At 44.0% G+C, this 22016-nt stretch overlaps 1 protein-coding gene across 1 annotated transcript in view; it reads left to right on the plus strand.

Annotated features, from left to right (window-relative positions):
- The first annotated feature begins 1353 nt into the window (after positions 1–1353).
- Positions 1354–22016, plus strand: part of B4GALT5 (beta-1,4-galactosyltransferase 5) — a 74040-nt gene continuing 53377 nt past the window's right edge. The window contains exon 1 of the mRNA XM_077778301.1: positions 1354–1429. The gene's annotated coding sequence lies outside the window, so the exon portion shown is untranslated. The remainder of the gene's footprint in view (positions 1430–22016) is intronic.

A 22016-nucleotide genomic window follows, 5' to 3' on the forward strand; every position in this document is an offset into this window, starting at 1 on the left:
GGCTTTGCATGTGTTACTCAAATCCTCACAGCACCTGGATGCAATTGTTATTAATAATATCCCCCATTTTACTGAGAGGCACAGAGAGGCTAAGTAACTTGCATAAAGTCACTCAGCTAAGAATGGAAGAGATAGGAGTCAGGGAACCTAGACAGTCCGGCTCTAGAGCCCTCAGTTACAGGTTCAAATAGTGTGAAAAGTATAAATCACTTTAGAAATAGAAAGCGGGATTATTGTTGGCTCTCAAAGAATCCCTGCAAAGTCCTCCCTCCTCCTGACTGCTTCTGGCTTTCCAAGACAGCCTCACAGTTCCCTGTGAGCTGTGTCTATACCAGGAGCAATTTCCTCCCCAGTTCAGCTGGAAGACTCTTGGAGCTAGGGCTGGTTCTTCTGCCCTGGGGCTGATCTTAAAGCATTGTTTTGGTTATGGTCACACACTATCCTATGGAGTAGGACACCAATTCGCAGGATGAGAATTAGGAGCCAGATAGAATGCTGCGGTAAATTACCACCTCCTGGTCAGAGGTCTGCCTTGGGAGACAGGTCAGTTTTGATTTGAGCCCTTATTGCAAGGCTTGGGCGAAGTGCTTCTCCTGGGAGCCTCAGTTTCCTCATTTGTGTAATAGGAATAGTAAGAGCACTCATTTCAGGGCTGCTGGGGGAATTTAATGAGAGAAGTAAAGCCCTGCGTGTCTCAACGCAAGAACTCACGTTGACAATTGTTATCATCACACTCCTTATGATTCTGTGGGATGTGGACCGTGCCTAGAGATCTAACCTTTATCCTTCCTGGCTTTGGATAACCTGGGGACAGAGGAAGCTTTTTAACCTCAGGGAGGAGGCTTTTTAACCTTAGGGCCTTTGTGCCTGCTGTTCACCCTTTTATGTCTCATCCCATGTCACCTGCTCAATGAGGCCTTCCTTAACCACACTAGCCTGCCTCCGATACATTCTCCTGTTTTATTGTGTTCCTATCATTTATCAGTGCCCGATACTAGGAACTCATTTGTCTCCTCTTCTCGCTTTCGAGCGTTGAGTTCATGAAGACAGATTTTGTCTGTTTTGATCTCGGTAGCATCCGCAACACCAAGAACAGTGTCTGGCCTACGTCTGGCTTTTAATAAGTGGTGAATTGAATTAATGAATGAATGAGTGAAGGTGTATGCCGAGCCCCTATGCCCAGAATCCCCGCTCCACTGTCGCAGTGGGCGACCAGCCGCGTCAGACATTGCAGACGGCCCCTTGGCTCCCGGGCTGGGGGCGCCCTTGCGCGGAGCCCACCGGCACTTGAGCGACGCTCCCCGAAAGCCTGGGCGGTGGCCGCGCCGGGAGAGGGGCTGTCCCCANCGCCGCCGGCTGCTCGCCGCGCTCTTCTTCTTCTCGCTGTCGTCCTCGCTGCTCTACTTCGTCTATGTGGCGCCCGGCATAGGTAGGAAGGGAGCCGGGGGTCCTGGGGGGAGGTGCCGCTCCGGCCTCGGGGAGGGGGGGTGGGGCTCGGNCAAGACCCCGGAACCCACTGCCCCCGCCGGCCTCGCGCGCACCCCCGGCCTTCCTAGCCCATCCTCCGGCGAACCCGACCATACCTTCGCCCCCACCCTCCGGAACGGGGCGCCCCCTTTCCCGCCCTTGCCTCCCTCGAGCCCCCCTTCCTGCCGCTCGGCTCGAGAACTCCCGCTCCTCCTTCCCCGGGGTCTCCCGAGGCCCCGGTTCCCGGCATTCCGCGGACCCCGAACCCTTTCGNNNTTCTTCCTGAATGAAGATTTCGGGAGAGGGGCTGTCTGGACCCTTCCACCCTTTTATTTCTGCTTTCTCTTAGCCTTGAGGGGAGAAGGTGGCCCTTCAGTCTCCTATGGTGCCTGCTCAGGGACCGAGAGGACACGTAAAGTGGCCCTAGAGGACGAGATGTGATAAGAGCCTTGGGGAGATGGTGCCAGGTGGGGAGGAGGAGCACGGAGAAAAAATGGCATGGGTACTTATTCTTCTGGAAGGCATGTCCTTTAAAGGCAAGGCAGCCCCTGGAGAAACTGAACAGGGCCCGGGCATAGACTTTGAAAGGCCACAGAGCAGGTAGACGTAAAGGACATGAAGAAAGAGATTGGAAGGGAACACAGCATGAGGGTTAAGGTCAGAGGACACTGAGGTCACACTTGAATTCAGATCCCTGCCCTTTTTGACCTTGGGTAAGTTACTGAGCCTCAGCTTTTCTGCTCTGTAAAATGGGAGTACTAAACCTAACCTCAAAGGGTTTTAAGTGTGGAAGTAGATAAATTCTCTTTTAAACCACTTACGATGCTTAGGGAGTTTTTGTACGTGGTTTTTAAAAAACAGTTACATGTAGCTTTGGAGAAAGAAGGGAGTAGATGGAAGGTTTGAAGACTGTATCTGACTGACCTGGTGTCACCGCTGGCTCTAGAGGAAACTTGAGTTCAGGGCAAAGAATGACCAGAAGGTGCTGTTGGGGGTGGGGCAAGGAGAGTAAATTCTGCTATAAAAAGTCTGGGTCATTTGGATGTTAGGAAAGGGCGTGCCCTCTAGGTCTGTAGCCATGCCTAGTGCCATTCTCTGTTGACCTGTCACCACTGAACTAGCTGAATAGAGAAATTTCCAGATAGAGCAGGAGATTCTCTCCCGATTTTTTTTTAAGAGCATATTTCACTTGATGCTTAATATTGATGGTGTATAGTACCAAATGGATCTGGAAGATGGAACAGGCACCGTCAGATTGCCCTAACAGTTTATGAAGTATCTTAGGAAAAAACATCCTTCTAAGAGACTATATAGTATGTGGTCTCCTGGATCAGATTAGGGGATAGGAACTTGGGCAGAAGGAGAACAGGTGAGTAATTAGTGGAATTAATTGAGAAAAGAGGTCATTAGCATAGTCAATATTAGACTTAATAACAATGGGTGTGAGATGATAGATTTAGACCTAGATGTAGTCTGGGAGCCATAGCCGCTTTCAGTGATAGGTTATTTCTGTTGTTTGTACATAAATCAGCCATATCCAAATAGCAGAATAATCCCACTGGGATGGTGATCACCCTTTTGATTAGAAAAGTTAGAAGGCACATTCTCCAGCAGAAATGAAACTCACCAACTCAGTTAAAATTCCTCAACAAGCAATAATTTTAGGTCAGTGGAACCCCAGTGTAAAATGATGAGCATTTACCATGCTTAGATTCCTGTATCATTGAAAGCTGAAAAAGATGCAGAGCACTTAAATTTTCACTAGTTTCTCCTTGAATGGAAGTCTTCTAAAGGGCAGATCTTCGGATTCAAATTCTGTCAGTGAGGAATGTGAACCGTGAAAAAGATGTGGAATGGCTCTAGGGTTCTTGTAGCACAGTTATATTCTGCTGTTTGGTGGGACTTTTGATCTTTTTTTAAAAAATCTTGGCTTTCCTGTTAATACACTTAATTTTTCAAATGACCAGTTTTGGACAGTAGCGTGGCAACTCTTCCCAAAGGTTAAGGCATTCTAGAGAAATACAAGGTTTTGTGTGCCTTGGGTTATGAACACCTTAATTTGAGACATTTATTAAAAGGAGCTTAGAAAATAATACTAGGTTGAAACATATGAAAATTTTTTTTGCAGGTCAAAAACAGTTGTATGTTGGCAGCGTGATTATAGCTTCACTTGATTCGTTTCCGAATAATGACAATTCTCACTTCTGGTATAATGGAAAGTGTTAGAAACTTAACATTTCCTTCTGGGTTTAATTTTTTCCAGTCCTGCTTTTGATTTGCTTTATATACCCTGTGGTCACGTTTTGCTCAAAGGCCTGAAGAGAAGTCATCAGTTCCATGAGTGTGTTATGAGTATATTCAGAAATAGGTAGACTTGAATTGAATTTGAGATAAGAGAAAAATAATGTTAGTTATAAATATTTTAAAGTTGTTCATATATGGTATAATCCAGGCACAGTTTCAGCCTATGTGTTAACTTAGTATTTTTGAGTTCTAATGCCAGCCCTTAATATTGGTGACCTATAGTCTGAGAGCAGAGGGCAATTTCCTGGACTTGAGGGTCATCTGAGATAGGGGTAATGGCGCCATTCAACTTAGAAAATTGGATGTGAGGACTGTTGCTTGCTAGATAGGACTATGGTGTGTTTGTAGCAAGTACAAAGAGTTCTTAGCTCCTTTAATATCCCTATCCCAATCCAGTTAGTGATTTCAAAGTATGACTTCACTGGGTATTACATTTTTGTTATTAATTCAAAAGTAGTGTTTTATATCAGCAGTTTGCAAGTAGAAATGAAGAGGATAGGGTAGAAAATGTGATGAAGGTGGTGGATTTTGAAATGTCTGAAGCAGCAGCTGATATGGTGACAAAGATGTGTACCAGACTCTTCCCTATAGCCCTGCCCCAGCCACAGCCCGACCGATTCTCATTTATTTAATCACTGTTTCACCTGTCCTGGTGAACTATCACTATCCCTTTCAGAGTTCTGAAGAGAACTTTGAACTTGTTTATGATCCTTTAAACTTAAAAAAAAAAAAAAATCTAAGAGCTCAGAGTTCATCTATATATTCCGGTCTGACCAGATCTTTTAGAAGATAAGAGAAATGAACTATTTATAGATGAACATGCAAAATGCTGATTTAAAAGCATCTTAATAAGTTTATGGGCTGTTAGATGGGAAGGTTGTATAGAGGTTACTGACCTTTGCAAATTGGTAAAACAGTTCCTGATTTTGAGAGAGGTGCCCATGCAGAGTTAGAGGTAATAGTCTGTGTATGGATGAAACTTTATTAATTGAAGTTCTGCCTTTGAAAATAATTTTTCTTTTGCCCTTTGATTAGTAAGGAAAGGAAATGGGGAATGATTTTTCCCTTTTGGCATGTTTAGTTTGATTTTTGGTTGGCTTTTGGAAGGCAGGCACCAGTAATGCTAATCCCACCTAATTTGACCAAATGACCTTGAGCAAGTCACTTGATTCTCTGATCTTGACAAAAACCTCAAAGCCCTTTGAAAACCAAGGACTTCATCTTAACCGACTTTCAATGAGATGTTTTTACATACAGAAAGTTGATAATTCATTCACATTCTGTACAGTACTGGACCTAAGATTTTAGATAAGATACATGTTTTATGTAATCAAATGCAACTTTTTCTAGTAACCATAGGAAAATTTCAGATTCCCCACAGTTTATTATGAAAACAGCCTCTTTTTTTTTGTTGTTATTGTTGTTTCCTCATGAAAATGCCCCCTAAATGTCACAGTGCACATAGTTCTTGAGCTTTTGTGGAGTGAGGAGTGATATACATATGGTGGAATGTGGGTTTTTTTTTTTTTAAGTAAAAAAACCTCATCCTGTTAAAGATCCCCACCTCCTCATGCTCGTTTTCACACTCAACTCACTCAAATATTTTCTTTGAGTCCTGTCATCTTAGAAGGAAACCATATTTAGGGAACAGGTTGAAGTTATACAGATGAACAGCACATTTTTGACCAGGACTTTGGTGATGTTTCACGTCTGCCTGCAGCATTTTGCTGTGTTGGAAACAAGGTCTGGGTTTGGAGTTGCAATGTCTTTAACAGTGAAAATATGCTAATCTTGGACCATCTTTAGAAGCAGCCGCTCAAACAGCATCAGATACGGTTCCAGGCCTTTGATACTGTAGCCAGTAGATGGTCCTGTTCCAATCCTGACATTTCCCCTCTGAGCTTGACAGGCCAGTGGGAGCAGCATATAATATATTACCAGGAAGGAGGGGCTCTGTGTTGCTCAGACTCTTTGGAACTCTTCAGGAGAGTAGAAATTCCAAACCATAGAAGCCAAAATGCAACTGACTGCTCTAATTTTGGAGCTTTTTTGATCATAGAAGATCTGTTGGACACATCCAACCGTGTAAAGCAAACACAACTTTAGCAAGCAAGAAGTAACAGAATGTGATGCTGCTGAGGTCTTTCAGAGAAATCGAGAAAACTGGAGATTAACACTGGTCAAGATAAAGGATAATCAGAAGCAAACAGACTGGGTGTGGCTTGAAAGAGGTTAATAGAGCCCTCTTGAGAAAAGGGCTTCTAGTGTAAGGGCAGTTATTCCTTAGTTTCTTTCTTTCTTTTTAATGTTTATTTTTGAGAGAGGCAGAGCATGAGCGGGGGAGGGGCAGAGAGAGAGGGAGACACAGAATCCCAAGCAGGCTCCACACTCTGAGCACAGAGCCTGACGCGGGGCTGGAACTCATGAACAATGAGACCATGACCTGAGCCGAAGTTGACGCTTAACCTCCTGAGCCACCCAGGCACCCCAGTCATTCCTTAGCTTCTAATGCTAGCCAAGTAAGTGTGCTTGCCTTTGCACAGTAGGTGTATTTTTGTAGAAATATGTGAGAAAATGAATTTAAGATCTGTGGGTCAGTAACTAGTATTTGAATATCTACCTATAATGTACCGGCTGTGGGAGATATTTGAATTCTAGACTTCTTTTTAAACTTTTTTTAATTTAAAAATGTTTTAGAGAGAACGCGCACACGCTTGAGGAGTGGAGGGACAGAGGGAGGGAGAGAATCTTAAGCGGGCTTCCGGCTCATCTCAGAGCTCAATGCGGGCTTGATGCCACCACCCTGGGATCATGACCAGAGCGGAAATCAAGAGTTGGATGCTCATCTGACTAAGCCACCCAGGTACCCCTGAATTCCAGACTTCTGATCGCTTCTTTCATTTTCTAGATGATTATATTAGCCCAAGTTGAGTCATTAACTTACCCAAAGTGAGAATTATGATATCCCTGAGGCACATGCAATATGGTTGAAAAGATAAGATTCATCGCAAGAAACAACTAGGGAAAAATAGAAGATAGTTTGTAGTAGGTTCTAAATTATATGATACCGGTTCTTAATGAGATGGGAGTTTGGACACAGGCATTCATTCCTTTATTCAACTAGTGGTTCTTTTGAGAGCCTCCTCTGGTCTGATACCCTATTGGGTATTGGGTGGTCTAGAAATGAGTAAGGCAGAACATTTTGCCCTCCTGGCACTTATATTTCAGTGAGAGGTTTTTGCCCTTGTGCTTTTATCCTAATAAGGAGAAAACCAATATACAAGATGATTTCAGATAGCGGAGTGATGGAGTATCTGTTTTATTTTATTTAAAATTTTTTAAGTTTAGCTATTTTGAAAGAGTGAGAGCACACACACATGGGGGAGGGGCAGAGAGAGAGGGAGAGAGAATCCCAAGCAGTCTCTACGCTATCAGCACAGAGCCCAACAGAGCCCAGCATGGGACTCCATCCTATGAAGATCATAACCTGAGCCAGAATCAAGAGTCAGACGCTTAACTGACTGAGCCACCCAGGCACCCCTTTGGGGGTCTGTTTTAGATTGAGTGGTTAGGGAAGGCCTTGTTGAAGAGGTGATACTTGTCTTGGAGGGGTAGAATAAATTACAGGTTTGTGGGGGGTGGCCGGGGTAGGGATGGGGGTGCCCAGCACGTGTCAAAGCCCTGAGGCAGGGATGAGTTTGCCTGAAGGTTGACTTTTTTTTTTAAGCAATGGGAGAGGGGTAGGAGATGAATTCAGAAATGTAGGAGGAGTCAGGCCACGTAGGACCCTGTAGCCGTGGTAAGGACTGTAGACTAGCACTGAACATTAGCTTAGAAATCAGCCAGAGCTAGGTTTTAAATCAGCACACTGAATGTGCACTTTATTTCCTCTCTCCCTTTTCTCCTTTCCCTCCCTTTCCTCCGTGCTCAAAGCGGGGCTCTAGCTCACAGCCCTGAGATCAAGAGTCACAGGCTCTATGCAATGAGCCAGCCAGGTCCCCCGGGGAAATCATTTTCAATTTTCTTATCTACCAACTAGAAGATACTATCTTTCTCATGGTTGTTATGGGAATTACGTAGAATATGTATGTAAAAGGGCTTAGCACAGAGCTTGACACCAAGCTCCCTAGGTTTTTAACGATTTTTTGTAAATGGGAGACGTCCTCCTCTGGGGTCTAATGCTGGCACCACACAGCTGGAAGGCCTGGGGCCCCAGTCCGGCTTCACCAGTGACTAGGGAGGAAGCATTATTCAGTTTTCACGTCTGCACACTGAGGGTTTGGACAATAGTACAGATCCTAGGGTCCCTTTCAGATCTGAGGTTACAGGATTCTGAGCAAGTGTGCGTCGCACCTTGAAGTGGAAGAAGGAATAATGACTTGTGTCGAGTTTAAAATTTGAATTTCCCACTTGCTTAACCTTTGGTGACATGCTGAGCCGTGGCTTCCCCGGGGTGGTGAAGGGTTTGCACGTCATCGGCTCACTGCCCGCCCGGTTTCCCCCTTTGGGGTGATGGGCACGTTCAGTCTGGGCAGTGCTGCTGTTTTATAGGACGCTTGCCCTGAAAAGAAGGAGTTTTGCACTGAAGTCTGTATCTTTGAAATTACTATGACAAGGAAAAGAAACCAAAAAAAATTTTTGTGTGTGTTGTCATGGGCAGGGGAAAAAACTAAAAAGAATTTGATGGGAATATCTTGAGGATGTTAAGACCTTCCCCTCCCCCCCCCTTTTTTTTTGTCCTTTGCCCAATCAGCCCCTTCCCTGGTATCACACTTTTGCTTTCAAGCATGAGATAGCCCTGGACTCCTTAGCTCCAGCCGCATCCTCAGTCCGCTAGGTAATTGGATGCTAAATGAAAATGAATATTACATTTTGACCCAGTAAATTCTTTTTTATGTTGTGGCTTTATCCTGAAGAGCGTTGGTGGCTCCTGCTGATCCCCTGAATTCGGTGTTTTCCCAGGCCCAGGAGTCACACTGAATCATTTAAAGTACTGTGGCTTCTCCAGTGTCCCGCCCTCCCCTCCCCTCCCTTCGCTAGGTAAGCGATTATTAGACCTGAGGCTTTGTTCGTTCCTCCTCCTTCCCAGGTTACAGATACCCTGGTACTTTGCAGCGACTAGAAGGCACCCGGTCATTGTTTCGGAGTTACCTTAGTTACCGTCATCAATTATGAACAGTTCTCTGAGGCGATTAGTGGCCTAATTATGGTGATGAAAATGCTGTGGAGCGTCAGCTACAGGCAGGCGTGGATCGAGGGAAAGCTCAGTGTTGGGCTTTAAAACTGAAATTAATCCAGGCTGTGCTAGTGAGCACGACTGTTTATTATTTTTATTAAAGGGCTGTAAAACATTTAAATATCATAAAGGGTGAACTGTCTTCTTCACCCTCCAGGTGGTCCCAGAAGTAGGATTCATAGACGTTGAAACCTTTTGCTCAGTTTTCAATGTTGAAAACCGGAGCACTTGGAAAGATGGGAAAACAAGAGTGTGTCGTTTTCCCCGCCCACAGAACTGCTAATTATCCTATCTTGAGTTCTGGTGTTAGACACCACGCCTAAATTATACTCAGGATGCTGATGTATATGTTTTCAGGATTGTGATGTGTATATTTTCTGACCGGTAGCCCATTGGCTCGTGAAGGTCAGAAAATAGTATTTTCTTAAATGCTGCATTGTGATCATGTTTGTGTTGTTAAAAAAGAAAGAAAGAAAGATCCTTTATTCCAGTTTAGAAAGTGACAGATTGGCAACTTAAGTTAAACCGCATGGACCAAAGATGGTAACAGACTGGCTTTAGGAGTTTTGATGTACTTATTATGTATTTGGTGTGTTTATATTTATTATGAAACTATGTACTTTAAATAAAAGCATTTAATCTTTTATCTTTTTGCAAAAAACTCACTTTATCCATATCCTTATAATCTGTAGGGTCCTGATAGAGAAGTTTCCTGGAATGTGATTTTTCTGGGGGGTCTAGCATAGTGCCTAGCACGTGGTATGCACTTAAACACCTGATGGCATGAATGAAGAAACTATTGCCCAGGTAAACCAGCCTCTTCATTGTGAGATTGCATTCAGCCTTGGGGAGGGACAGCTTCTTCTCGGACTCCTGATTTTGAACTGACTTTGTATTCATTTTGCCCCAAACTACTTTATTTAAAAATTTTTTAAAAATGTCTTTTAATTTTATTTCTGAGAGAGAGAGAGACAGCGTGAGCAGGGGAGGGGCAGAGAGAGAGGGAGACACAGAATCCAAAGCAGGTTCCAGGCTCTGAGCTGTCAGCACAGAGCCCGATGCGGGGCTCGAACCCACGAACCGTGAGATCATGCCCTGAGCCAAAGTCGCACTCTCAACTGACTGAGCCCCCCCAGGCGCCCTGCCCCAAACTACTTTGTACTTGTTTTCTGTGCTATTTTCTTTGGGGTAGAAAAATAGAGATAATAATGTTTGCCATGTATTTTAGTAACTTAGATGTGCAATTCTGTGGCTTTTGTTACATCCACAAGTTTTGCACCCGTCACCGTTTCCAAAAATTTCATTGCCCAAAGCGGAAACTCTGTTCCCATTAAGCAGTAATTCCTCATCCCCCTCTTTTCTCAGCCCCTGGTACCATCTAATCTACTTTGTCTCTATGAATTTTCCTTTTCTAGACACTTCACGTACGTGGAATCATAGAATACTATCTTTTTGTACCTGGCTCATTTCCCTTCATGTAGTGTTTTCAAGGCTCATCCGTATGATGGTATGGTCAGAAGTTTGTTCCTTTTATGGCTGAATAATATTCCATTGTACGTATCCAGCACATTTTGTTTTTTCATCTTTGACGAGCACTTGAGTTATTTCCACCTTTTGGGTATGTGCATAGTGCCACTGTGAACTTTAGCATACAAATATCTGTTTGAATCTCTGGCTTTAATTCCTTGGGGTCTATGTTTAGGGTCATAATTATTGAGAAAGGTGGTAATTCTTGTTAATTTTTGAGGACTTGCCAGACTTTTCCATGGTGAGGGCACTATTTTACTTTCCTCCCAGCAGTGTACAAGGGTTCTAGTTTTCCACATCCTAGCCAGCCCTTCTTTTTTCCATTTTTGGGTTTTTCTTTTTTTTAAGTATAGGCATCTTAGGTGTGAAATGATGGGTCATTGAGGTTTTGCTTTGTATTTCCTTAATGACGAATAATGAGCATCTTTTCATGGGTTTATTGGCCATTTGTGTGTCTTGTTTGGAGAAATGTCTGTTCTGGCTCTTTGCCCATTTTTTAATTGGATTGTCTGTCGAGTTGTGAGAAGCTCTATTTTCTGAGTATGAAGCTGGTATCAGATCTATGGTTTGCAGATATCTTCTCCCATTCTGGGGGCTGCTTTTCACTCTTGATAGCAACCCTTAGTGTGCAAAAGTTTGTCATTTTCATGAGGTTTAGTTTATCTCTTTTTTCTTTCCCCTTTTGCTTGTACTTTAAAAAATGTACTCCTAACTTCTGCTCTCTTCAGTGTGCCCATTCCTTTCCTGCCTGTGAAGGTCTAGATGGTCTTTGCAATGCTTAAGTTACCAAAAGGCATTTGTTTCCTGTACAAGCTGCGACTGGTCTGATTACTGACAAAGGAGGAGTCAAGGGTTTTTGGTTTATCTTGCTTGTAACCTCTCGAAGTGTGATGCTGGGTGCTTGATTTCTGACTCTCTGTCTTTATAGTGGTTACTCTTTTTGCTAAACTTGACACGCTCTGCATCTGGATTGTGTTAAGTATTTCAAGTGTTAGAGGTGTCCTGTGGCATTTTCTGATGGAAGGGGGACTATCCGTATCTTATTTGATATTTTTTGTTTATTGATTATTTTGTCTGACAGGACTGAAATATACCTTAAACATTTTCTGCTTCTAGTTGCAGTTCTCTGAAAGTCCCTGTAAAGGCCAGGCCCGATGTTGAGATGGCACATTTTTGGTGTTGGGGACAATACAGTTTACTGATTGAACATCTGCTACAGAAGAGAAATTTGGAAAATATTATAGATTGGTGAACATGGTTAATGAAACACTGGGCTCATTATTTTACATACAGAAATAAAGGGGGTGATGACTTTTAAGTTAGGGAAAAGTAAATTTTACTTGGCATTTTGTTGACCCCAAGTCTCCATTAACCAGCACCTTTTACATTTTGTTATTTATTTATTTGTTTATTTTTGAGAGAGATTGAGAGACAGTGCGAGCACAGGAAGGGCAGAGAGAGATGGAGACGCAGAATCCGAAGCAGGCTCCAGGCTCTGAGCTGTCAGCACAGAGCCTGATGTGGGGCTCGAACTCACGAACCGTGAGATCATGACCTGAGCCGAAGTCGGACGTTTAACCGACTGAGCCACCCAGGCGCCCCTACATTTTGTTATTTAATAATAGGTGCTGGTGGTTAGAATGAAAACATGGAGGCACAACTCTGAGTTTGGTATTAAGTGTGGGGGTTTTTTGTTTTGTCTTCTGATTCACTGAAAATTGGCAATTCCTTGTTGACCAGAGCATTCTGTCTCCCCATGCCTCCCAGTCAACAGCATAGGCCAGGGGGCAGGTGGGGGTGAGGAGCAAGCTGCCACTCTGGTCCCTGCAGGACCAGGAGGTGTGTGATGTGAACACAGGATTGTTTTTTCACCCCATTTCCCTTGTAACATCGTCAGAAAATGAACAGGATCTAAAGAATGAGCAAATAGAAAAATCTAATATGTGAAGCCTGCTCAACTCCTGTACCTCTGACAAGGTAGAATTTGGCAATTTTATTGTTTTGTGCCTGCTCCCAGCTGCGGATGTATTTATTTAAAGGTGAGTGGGGCGCCTGGGTGGTTGAGCGTCCGACTTCGGCTCAGGTCATGATCTCACGGTTTGTGGGTTCGAGCCCCGCGTCGGGCTCTGTGCTGCCAGTGCACAGCCTGCTTCGGATCCTCTGTCTCTGTCTCTCTCTGTCCCTCCCCTGCATGTTCTTGTTCCCTCTCTCTCAAAATGAAAGAAATATTTAAAAAAAATAAACGTGAGTGATAAGGTAGTGAGTAAAGACAGGTGGGTACTTAGGAAATGTTTTCTGTGATAAAAGAAAAAATACATAAACTTGGCTTTTCATTTGCCTACTTTGGCTACTAGAGGTGTACCTTCATTAATTTAATCTCTGTGTTACACCCCTGCAGTGTGCTAGGCTTTGGGGTTTGGTGATGAATAAGGCAGACACTGTAGCTCTGTTACTTTTTAAGTATTCGGCCGGGGAGTACAGCTTCCCTATGGTAAAAATGTTCAGTGTTTTTTAAAAATTTTTTTAATGTTTTATTTATTTTTGAGAGAGAGATAGAGACAGTGTGAACAGGGGAGGGTCAGAGAGAGAGGGAGACACAGAATCTGAAGCAGCCTCCAGGCTCTGAGCTGTCAGCACAGAGCCCGACACGGGGCTCGAACCCACGAACTGTGATATCATGACTTGAGCCGAAGTCGGACGCTTAACTGACTGAGCCACCCAGGCGCCCCCCAAAAATGTTCAGTTTTGAGCGATTTTATACTCCTGGATGGATGTGTTTAATTGAAGATCGGTTTCAACTGCTGTTCAGTTGGTGTTAACATTCCTTAATTGCCAGAAATAATAGTGCATATAATTTAACTGTGGTATTTAAGACAGCAGAAAAGTTAAGAAATTCTTAAAAACACATTTCATTTCCTACCCCACTGGGCTCATTGGCTGTGCCCGATTTTGGTTGGTGGTTGTACTTATAGGGAATGTGTCTGCTGTGTGTCTCCAGAATGGAGTCTTAGTGATGGTGATAAGCAGTGACCTGCAGTTTCTTAATAACAACAGTGCTCTCTGGGCCGGTGGAGGAGGGACACAGATGCCGAGGCCTCTTCTCTTCTACCTCCGGAATACGCCTTGTATTCTAAAACCTCCTCGGCACTGAGTAGGTGGTCAAGAGGCATTTGTCACATGATGAATTTGTCTCCTACCCTTCAGTGACTTTCATTACTCTTGCAGTAAAGTTCAGACTCCCTGTTGTAACTTATAAGACCTTCCGTGATCTGGCCTCTGCCTCCCTCTCCAGCCTCATTTATGCCCTCCAGCATAGACTAGGCTCTTTCCTTTTCCTTTTCACTGGCCAACTCTCATGCTCCTGCCCATCTTCAGACCTGTCATTCAGTGTTAAATGGATGGGACTTACCTTTCTTGTTCATTGTTCTCTTCTGTCTAGAACACCATCTTGTCACACAGTAGGCGTGCAATCAGTATTTATTTGTGTTTTTTAAAATGTTTATTTATTAAAATTTTTTTAATGTTTTAGTTATTTCAGAGAGAGAGAGAGAGAGAGAGAGAGAGCGTGAGCAGGGGAGGGTCAGAGAGAGAGGGAGACACAGGATCTGAAGCAGAATCCAGGATCTGAGCTGTCAGCACAGAGCCCGATGAGGGGCTCGAACCCATGAACCATGAGATCATGACCTGAGCCGAAGTTGGAGACTTAACCGACTGAGCCACCCAGGCGCCCCAATGTTTATTTATTTATTGAGAGAGAGAAAGAGGGAGAGGGAGAATGAACGGGGGAGGGGCAGAGAGAGAGGGAAACACAGAATCCGAAGCAGGCTCCAGGCTCTGAGCTGCCAGCACAGAGCCCTACATGGGGCTCAGACTCACAGACTGCGAGATCATGACCCAGCCCCACTCTTTATTTGTTAAGTCAAGGAAGTAAAGGAGAGGTGGACAGATCTGAGGTGCTGAAAAGTACAACTTCCCAGTTCCCTGCTCATTGGGGTATGTTAGAAGTTGCTGTGCTAACCATGAAAACTTCAGGGTGAGGAACTAAAAGAATCAAATAAAAATATGTTGGATTTGTAAAAATGTTCATTATAATTGAACTGTGTCACAGAGCACAGTTTTAGATTAATTATGCCCAGCGCAGTCCGATGTTTGGTTTCGTGCGGGCCTGGTGTGCAGGCAGCTGACAAGTGGTAGTTTTAGGTTTTGCCCTTTTTCTATTCAGCAAGGATTTTAACCCTTTTAAGCACTTTGTATCTTACACAGTATATGCGTGATAATGCTTTGAAATTGGAAATTTCAAAGTTGCAGATTCTTTTATTCATGGTTTGTCTTGTGCCTAAATTTGACATGTAGATGAAAAACAATCCGACCTGATTTACGATGGAGCAGCTACAATGAGTCTCTTATATTGCTAGGAACATTGTTTCTAATTGTTTTTTAAGTTTATTCATTTTGAGAGAGTGCGAGAACATGAGTGGGTGAGGGGCAGAGAGAGACTGGAGAGAGAGAAATCCAATTAGGCTCCGTGCTGTCAGCGCAGAGCCCGATGTGGGACTTGAGGTCATGAACCGTGAGATCATAACTTGAGCTGAAATCAAGAGTTGGGTGCTTGGGGCGCCTGGGTGGCTCGGTTGGATAAGCATCTGACCTCACCTCAGGTCATGATCTCATGGTTTGTGGGTTCAAGCCCTGCATCAGGCTCTGCTGACAGCTCAGAGTCTGGATCCTGCTTCTGCTTCTTTCTCCCTCCCTTTCTCCCTCTCTGTCTGCCCCTCTCCTGCTTATACTCTGTCTCTCTCTCTCAAAAATAAATAAACATAAAAAAGATTTTTTTAAAGAGTTAGATGCTTAACTGATGGAACCACCCAGGTGCCCCATTTCTAATTTTTAATTAGAAAAGTATTTAGGTTAATGACTTTGGTGTTTTTAAACTTACAAAAGTTATACCTTTATATCTTGAATATGCTTGCCGATCTTTCATTTGAGAGGTGGTTTTTGCCTAAGAGATGAGAAATTGTTTTATACTTAATCCAAGGAGAGATGAAGATGAAGCACTTTCTGAAGCTTGATGACCATATGGATGGCGTGGAACACATGTCTGTGGTTGATAAATAGCTAGTCTCGTGTGCTTTGTGCTACTGCCTGAAAGGTGGAAATGACCTTGCCTCTGTTGCTAAGATTATGTTTTCTTTTTTTTTTTAAAGATTTTTTTTAATGTTTTATTTATTTCTAGGAAAGAGAGAGAGAGACAGCGTGAGCAGGGGAGGGTCAGAGAGAGAGGGAGTCACAGACTGAAACAGGCTCCAGGCTCTGAGCCGGCAGTCAGCACAGAGCCCGACGCGGGGCTCGAACCCACGAACCGCGAGATCATGACCTAAGCGAAAGTCGGACGCTTAACCGACTAAGCCACCCAGGCGCCCCAAAGACAGGCTGATTTTTAAAGCTTTTGGATAATTCAATTTCATTTTTGTTCAGATGTCTTGCTGATCCAGGTACCTAAGTGAGAGTTCCTTAATATGTAAAAAGGGAAGATGAGCAGTATATAAATGCGGGATTATTGTGACCTTAAAGGAGAGCTATCGTCACATGTTTGCAAGTCTTGGTACTAGTTAGGTGTTCAAGTCACTGTCCCCTAACCCTTCCCCAGCCCTTTGATCACGATGCTCAACTGGAGTGGAGAGGGGAAGGGAAAGCGGGGGACTTCCTGCTAGGGTTACCGATTCCCGACCTCGTAGACCAGGGCTGAAGCACTTGATTGCAGCAGAGTTTCTGGAGGATCTAATTTTTCTGTTACCCGATTCATATTTGAACCCTCAGAATTTAGAGCCAGAAGAACGAGGGTCAGTATGTTTGCAAAGGAGAAATGTTTTCATGCTGTGATGTAATCTGGAAGGTTCTGCTGAGCTTGAGAAGCAGGCGCTATGGCTGAGGATGCCGAAGGCCCCTACGGTCCCCGGGGAGCAGCACCATCGCTGCTGGCGTGTCTACCACCTGCGTTCTCTTGGTTCGGTGGCCTTATTTTCTGAGACTATATTGCTGATCTCTGTAGCTATTTATGTCAGCTGTGACCAACGCGAAGTACAAAGCTTGCAAGAGAAAGTGGGAAAAATAACCTCTTTCAGGACTTGTTTTGGCCTAGGTTTTGTGGTTCGTGTTCCGTAACATTCCCCAGTATCTGCAAATTAGTTACCGCCACCGATTTAATTAGTATTATTTTATTAACTTAATTGTTCTATAATTAAAAAAAGTAAAACAGTCTGCATAGATTGAAGCTACAGCTTGGGGTTGTATTTATTGTATGTGTCAAAAACGGACTCTCTTCATTGTGATATCTGAATAAACTTACCAGTAGATTGTTTATATAAGTTTGTGTCAGCAGAAACATTCTGGAATGAATCTTGTTTCATTAGGATCTCACAAATGTTACCACCCTGGTGCCGTTGAACAATAGTTTTAAACTAGCAAAGCCACTTCAACAATGCTAAAAGGAAATTACAATAATTCATAATCATCTTTTCCTCACAAATGTTTTCATTTCTTAGCTTTCCTTCTCATCTTTATACACACTTGGATGTTTGAAAATTTTGCACTTTAGGATTGTTAGTCTGAGAGAATTGATTGTAGAGAAGTGTAGCAATTCAGTAAATGCTATTTGGTGCTGGAATAACCTTTTGCAGTTGCTTTGCGGTAACATCTTTTTCTGGTTAGTTCTGTGTCTACCTCACTCTAGCTAAATGTACCATCTTGCTATAAGATTATTTCTGGCAAGGGATTCTTAAAAGGAGAGCTATAAAGAAAACATACTTGCTGGGGTGCCTGGGTGGCTCATTCCGTTAAGCGTCCGACTTTGGCTCAGGTCATGACCTCGCGGTTCGCGGGTTCAAGCCCCACGTCGGCTCTGTGCTAACAGCTCAGAGCCTGGAGCCTGTTTCAGATTCTGTGTCTCCCTCTCTCTGTGACTCTCCCCTGCTCATGTTCTCTCTCTCTCTCTCTCAGAAGTAAATAAAAAACATTTTAAAAAACTAAAAAAAAAAAAGAAAAAAGAAAACATACTTGCTGTGTTTACTGATATATGGGAAACCAGATAGGAGATTGTAGCCCCTTTGGTATCAGGTTAATTTACTCTCATTCCTAAGTATTATGAATAAAAATTAAGTGGAAGAGTTTAATATTTCATTAACTCATATACCAGTCTGGCTAATTTAACGTGAAAGTGTAGTATTCGATCTAGCGCCTACTTTGATGGGATTCTACAGAGCAGAAATAAAGGCTTTCTCAGAAAGCTGCTGTACTTAGTGACTCTTTCTCCAGTCCGCTGTTTTCCTCTAGCTCATCAGGAGTAACTAAACTTTAAATGACTGAGCAGTCATTCAGGGGTAGGTCAGAGCAGCTCAAAACAAAGAGGGTGGGTGGGTTGCTGCAACCACATTAAACATTCACATAACATTACTGCCGTTATTTCCTTTGTTTTGTCAAATATAGGTGTGTGACACAGCGTGCCCTTTAAATCAGCAGTTAAAGAAATTAGATATGTAGTTAAAGTTAATTTGTGTGGCCTTCTCTAGGCAGACTGGGCTTCCCTAGCCCTTTGGAAGATCCCTTGTGGAGCCATTAGACAGAATGAAAATTCAGGATATTTCTTTGCTTCTTTTTTTAAATTTTTAAAATAAAAAAAATTCTTTTTTACAGTTTATTTTTGAGACAGAGTGAGACAGAGCATGAGCAGGGGAGGGGCAGAAAGAGCAGGAGACACAGAATCTGAAGTAGACTCTGGACTCTGAGCTGCTGACACAGAACCCAACGTGGGGCTCAAACCCACGAACCGTGAGATCATGACCTTGAGCCGGAGTTGGACGCTCAACTGACTGAGCCACCCAGGCTCCCGCTTTTTTGCTTCTGAGTTGTTGGAAATTTAGGTCATAACTAAATGTGATATTTTCTTTTTCTACCCTCTTTTTTTCTTTTTTATATCTATATGTACAGAATAGGGATACTATTGATATCATGCAATTTAATCTTCTTTGTTAAAGGTGGGTTATATTAAATACAGTTAGTGCTGCTATAACATGACTTAAGCGTTCCTAAAAACCACAAAATTGTTGAATAAAAGCCATAGAACTAATGGGGGGAAAGTGGAGTTAGGGACACAACAATCAAAAACTTTTGGGGGTGACTGAGTGGCTCAGTTGGTTAAGCATCTAACTTAAGCTTGGGTCATGATCTCATGGTTTGTGGATTTGAGCCCCGCATCAGGCTCTGTGCTGACGGCTCAGAGCCTGGAGCCTGCTTCGGATTCTGTCTCCTCTCTCTGCCCCTTCCCTGCTGTGGTCAGTTCGTCTGTCTCTCTCTCAAAATAAGTAAATATTAAGAAAAAAAAAAAAGAGGGGCGCCTGGGTGGCTCAGTCGGTTAAGCGTCCGATTTCGGCTCAGGTCATGATCTCGCGGTTCGTGGGTTCGAGCCCCGCATCGGCCTCTGTGCTGACAGCCAGCTCAGAGCCTGGAGCCTGTTTTGGATTCTGTATCTGCCTCTGTCTCTGACCCTCCCCTGTTCACGCTGTCTCTCGTTCTCTCTCTCTCTCTCTCAGAAATAAATACAACATTAAAAAAAAAAAAAGAAATTAACATTGATACTATGTGGCCATCTAATCCTTCAGTCCCTATCAGAGTGTTGCCAGTTGCCCCAATAGTATCTTTTACATCAAAATAATTAATCATTTAGTTCAGAATCTAGGCACCTTCGTGCCTTCCTTATCCCAGATCTGGAATGAGCTATTTCCCCACAGAATCCTGATTCTCTCTGATTCTATGGATCTGGAGAAGGGAAGATCCAGTCCTTTGTGTCCTCCCTGCTGTTAGAGTGTCCAGGCTTCTTGCTTCATTGTATAAACCCGTGGAACGTATGTATGTGGACACATACCCGCATTGACATCTGTATTTCTACACGTATATAAATGGGAAGTTGTGAGTCCACATCAGTACCTGCCATTTACAGCTAACACCTCAGGGTTCATTCCAGTTTTCTCCTCCTTTCCTTATTTGTAATTCCTTTCCTTGGCAGTGAGAATCCCAGCTTGCATTTTTGTTAATGTATTTACTTAATTGATCAATTCTTTGTATGTACCATGTTGCTTTATCCCCAGTCCCTGTTTGGACATCCTTCTCACCCCAGACAGGTCAGTTCTCTTTGCTGGGCTTTCCGCCCCCATCCTTATCCCACTTAGGCTCTCATACTTGCACTGGCCCATCCGCCAGTGTGGATGCCCTCTGTACCTGCTTGGGCTCTGCCACCGTGGAGTAGGCTGCTCGCTCCTCCCTGGGCAGACACTCCTCTCGGCCCTGCCTGGGCTGTCTCTGACATCCCCTTCTTTCTGCAGAGTGCCCCCTTCACTCTCCCTGGCTCTGACACTGCATTCAGGGAAGGGCCTTCCCCCCGCCCACCCACCCCCCCATCTGACTGGGACTCAGCACAGACCCCTCCCTAGCTCGGCCCCACCTACTGGCTTTAGGACTGAAGAGTTTGGGAAGAAAAGGATTGAATTGTTTTAGAAGGGGGCTCTATAAAAACACTTTGACAAGTAAATTCACATGGGGGGGGATTGTTTGCCTGGGGCCATGTCACCTAGATTATTTCTGTGCCTCTCGATGCACAGGATTATTCTTGATTCCTTCCTACAGGCTGCCCATTTTTAACTAACCAGAGGGTGAAATCTATAGCCCACGTAATTCTGATGAGTCTTTTTTTTTTTCTCCCCTCTTCCGTCTTTCCTGTGCCCAGATGGGGACTGTGGTGTTTGAGAAAGCCTGCTTTTGCAGAAGTGACTGTCTTGGTCAGTAGTTTGCATTTCTGTCTCTCACCCTCTGGCTCAGTGGCCCATCTTCTGTCTCCCACCATGACAGTGGCAGCAGGTGCCATTGCCTTTCGCTGGGCCCTCTCTGTAGGTGTTTTGCATGTGTTACCCTATTAAAAACACCCTGCCTCTGTGAGGTGTGCAGGTTTTACAGATGAGGAGACCAAGGCTGGGAGGGGCTAAATAATTCATTCAAGGTCACACAACTTGTAAGAGGTTAGCGGTATAATTTGAATCCAAGCCTCTGCGTTTTTTTCCTAGAGCCTGTCCTGGTGACCGTGCAATGCTGCCTGTATAGGATTAGGACAAATTTGATGATACCCAATTTTTCAATCCCTGTTTGTGATTCCTTTCAATTTAGGAAGAGGAAGTGTAGACTCTTGAAAGTTAGAGTTGGAAGAAGAAAAGTAGATGCCATTAGCTGCCCGGAAACGGTGGCACTTAAATGCTGGCATTCCCGGAATGGGCCTGCACGGGTGGTCAGTGTGAAGCCCAGACAAGCCGTCTTCCTCTCTGACCTGTCACAGCTCCACCCTTCATATTGAGGGCCACTTGGAAGAATGAGGATCGCAGCTTTCCTAACTAACTTCTCTTTGGAAATGAATGTGACTCTGAAGGTCTTTTACAAAGACCTGATGCTTTTGAGGTAGAGCAGCTTAGAGTTTACTCAGTTTATCAGCCCATCTCAGTGTTGTTATTATTCTGAGTGGAATGATGCGGCCGATTGTTAATAACGGTTGAAAGTGGGTGTCCATCATGTGGGCTTGAATTATTTTCTAGGTGCGGGGATGAATTGTTCTGTGCTTTGTCCCCCGTGCTGACAGCTCTCCCTTGTGACTGGCGTCAGGCCTTTGTGAGGTCGCTGTGCGGCACTGGGGAGCTCCCCCCAGGCTACTCCTTATGCAAAGAGTTGTTCTTTATGAAAAGCTGCAGGCCTGCCCTGGAGTCGATTGGCCGAATTGGCACCGTAACCTCATTTGCACTGCTCTCTAACAGTGGAGCTGAGCTCATCGGATCTGAGAATAAACATACTGTCAGCCAGGCTTTTCGAAAGTGGTGAGGAAAGTAAGCTTGCTTTTTAATGCTGCGTAACCATGAGAATAGTAAGGATATTTATACTCAGTTCCTAGACTCCTTGAAACAGCGGTGGAGAAAGCTAGCTAGCTTGCTTCTCTCTCTCTTTACTCTCCCTGCGTATCTATGTGCCTGTCTCCCAATCATCCGGCTCACAGACCTTTAGAAACACCCAAGTTATCCACGCACCGTGTCTGCTTTGTTCAGGACAGAGGGAATTTGCCTGCGCGTGGGAGATAAAAATTGCGTTGAGCTCCGGAGCCACACCTTCTGAGCTCCTGTCCCAACTCTGCAGTTTACTGGTGGTTGTGACTTGGGGCAAATTACCGAACTCTTCTTTCGTGGTCTTCAGCTTTCTCACGGGGTAGTAATAGTTCCTACCTCACAGGGAAGTCCTCAGCAAGCTTCCTGCTGGTGGCACGTACCCAATAAGTGTTAGCTGCTACTATGATCCATACTCTGCATTTTGGGAGATTATAATCTTAGATGTGTTTTTCAGACTAGGTTATATATACAGAACATAACAGGATGGAAGAATTACACCATAAATGTGGGAGAGG

This window comes from Crocuta crocuta, unplaced genomic scaffold (genome assembly GCF_008692635.1).
Source record: "Crocuta crocuta isolate KB4526 unplaced genomic scaffold, BGI_CrCroc_1.0 scaffold27, whole genome shotgun sequence".
In the NCBI taxonomy this organism is placed as follows: domain Eukaryota; kingdom Metazoa; phylum Chordata; class Mammalia; order Carnivora; family Hyaenidae; genus Crocuta; species Crocuta crocuta.